General features: G+C 35.3%; 1 pseudogene; it reads left to right on the top strand.

The window, feature by feature from the left end:
* On the top strand, positions 1-2,727 carry LOC133200487 (uncharacterized; annotated as a pseudogene).
* The last annotated feature ends 262 nt before the right edge of the window (positions 2,728-2,989 follow it).

The raw sequence follows: 2,989 nt of genomic DNA, 5'->3' as shown, positions 1-2,989 counted from the left end.
ATGGATGTAAAGGCAGCATTTCGTTTATTACCAGTACATCCTTCTGATCATGAATTATTAGGTTTTAAATTCAATAACAAGTTTTATTATGATATGTGTTTACCTATGGACTGTTCTGCAAGTTGTGCCCTTTGGGAAAAATTTGCCCATTTTTTACAGTGGGTAACTATTACAAAAACAGGCATAGAAACGATAAACCATTATCTAGATGATTTTATTTTCGCTGCTAAAGATTTCAAAGCATGTAAATTATTAATGACTAACTTTCAAAATACTTGTCATGAATTTGGAATTCCGCAAGCAGAGGAAAAAACTGTTGGTCCTAAACATTTGTTGGTTTTTCTAGGTATAGAAATTGACACAGAAAAAATGGTTATCGGTATACCAGAGGAAAAAACCATTGAACTTAAGAAAACTATTGAAACAATTTTGGGAAAATCTAAAATAAAAGAGCTACAGTCTTAAGTAGGTTCTCTGAATTTCTGCGCTAAAGTCATTCCTGCAGCTCGTGCCTTTAATCGTCGTTTTTGTGATGCCATATATGGTATTAAACATTCGTCTCATTTTATAAGGGTTAATGCTGGTATAAAGAGCGACCTACAGGTTTGGTTAAGTTTCCTCGAACAATTCAACGGTACCTTTAATTTTTTAGAGATTAAGTGGCTTTCAAATTTTGAGCTTCACTTATACACAGACAGCACAGGAAATGCACAACTTGGCTGCGGCGTTTATTTACAAGGTCATTGGGCATTTTTTCCGTGGCCCACCCAGTGAGATGCGCAGGATTCTGACATAATATCTGATATAACTTTTTTAGAATTAGTTCCAATAGTTCTGGCAGTCCTGTTATTTAAAAATCATTTCCAAAATAAAAAAATAATGTTTCATACAGACAACATTGCTTTAGTATCTATTCTGAATAGGAAGACATCTAAATCTAAAAGAGTAATGGAATTAGTGCGTCCTCTAGTGCTCCATTCAATGGTTAACAACATGTATTTTAAAGCAAAACATATTTGTGGTTGCAATAATTCAATCGCTGATTCTATTTCCCGAAAACAGTGGAAAAGATTCCGGGAACTCGCACCAGAAGCGGACAAAGATCCTATACCCATCCCAGAAGATTTCACAAAGATGATATTAGAGCTGAAATAGAGCATTTAACGTTTAAGTCTATTGCCCCTAACACGAAACTACAGTACTCAAATAGTTTAAAGATATTTTGTACTTTCAGGAAGGACTACGGTTTAGATGATATTTGGGGTCCTCCCCTCTCTCACTTGTGTATATTCATTGCTCACCTGTCCCTTCGTGATTTAGCGTACAGCACAATTTCATCTTATTTATCTGGTATAAGTTTTAAATGCAAGTTAACAGGTACCACTGACTATACACAATGCTTTCTGGTTAGAAAATTATTAGAAGGTATAAAACGTTCCCGTAAATCAGTTGACCGTCATTTACCAATTACCGAAAACATTTTGAAAAAGTTCATACCAAGTTCAAGTCTAGTGTGCTCCTCTAACTTTGAAACATACCTATTTTGCTCTGCATTTTCATTAGCGTACCATGCATTTTTGAGAAACGGTGCATTTACATGCAATAAAACAGGTGACATTCACTATATGTTATCGGCATCAACGATATACAAATTTTATTCGATCAGTCATTAAATAAGAAAATATTAAGGTTGACAGTTCCATATTCCAGGACTGACCAAACAGGAAATGGTTCAAGAATTCAGTTGAACGAGTCACCTACACAAGTCAGATGCCCCCTATTTCATTTGCAAAGACATTTGTTTGTCAGACCAAAAATTAATGGTCCGCTTTTTGGTCACGCAGACGGCAGCCCACTTACCCGTTATCAATTTACGTCAGTCCTTAATAAAGCAATAAATCCTTTAGGTCTTTCAAATTCACGTTACACTTCCCACTTGTTCCGAATTGGGGCTGCCTCGGACAGTTTTTCTAAAGGCCATTCTGAATCCGAACTAATGAAAAAAGGTAGATGGATTTCACATGCTTATAAATCTTATATTAGAAATCAGTGAAATATATTTTTTATCACATACGGCAAGAAAAAAGTATATGGATAGTTGGCTCATCCATTATCAAGTGGGTTTTCCAACACGCAAGCCTGTCAACTGAGAAATCACATTTGGGACTTAGACGACTAAATTATCACATCCTTTGGCAAGGCAAGGGTGGTCTAACATGGAAAAAAAATTGTTTCCCCGCATTCAGTTACTGTTGAGGTATAAACCATCTCCTGATATTTTAATTATTCACTGTTCGGGTAATGATATTGGTAATGTGCCTTTACTTGAGTTACGCTTAAAGATGAGAGAAACAACTCAAATGATTCGGTCTAATCTTCCAAACACTGTCCTGGGGTGGTCTCATATTCTTCCCAGATCTTCATGGTGCTACAGTAAAAATGTTAAATCTCAAAACCTTGCAGTCAAAAGAATTAACAGTTTTATGAGCAAATTGTTTGTTGAGAATAATGGTTTTTGTATCAGTTATCCGGATATTTGTTAAGGATGGAGTTCATCTTTCTGAACTTGGCAATGACATACTATTATACAATTTACAAAGTAAATTGCAACAAGTCTGCTCTCTCAGTGGCGAACGTAGGTGACCGGCCAATGTAAGCGTCGCTTTTGCTCCAATTTTTATTGGCGGTGGTAGTTCTCCCATTGCTCGAACAACCATGTGGCGATATTTCGCGACGCTTTCGGCTTTTATTGAATTTATAGCATTATTATACTGAGTATCTGTTGAAAGTACCAGTATAATTTTGTCTATCTTTCTCAATCATGAAGGCAATAATGTATAATGATAATGTCATAATGTTTAATGTCATAATGTATAATGATGAAATGCATAATGTATGCATAATGAATAATGTATAATGATGGTTGCCACAATGTATAATGATGAAATGCATAATGAATGCATTATGAATCATGTATAATGATGGGTTG

Source organism: Saccostrea echinata, unplaced genomic scaffold (genome assembly GCF_033153115.1).
Source record: "Saccostrea echinata isolate AGI-Se365-2 ecotype Australia unplaced genomic scaffold, CSIRO_AGI_Sech_v1 ptg000040l, whole genome shotgun sequence".
NCBI lineage: Eukaryota > Metazoa > Mollusca > Bivalvia > Ostreida > Ostreidae > Saccostrea > Saccostrea echinata.
Note: the sequence above shows the minus strand (reverse complement) of the source record. Positions and strands in the feature narration are given on the sequence as shown.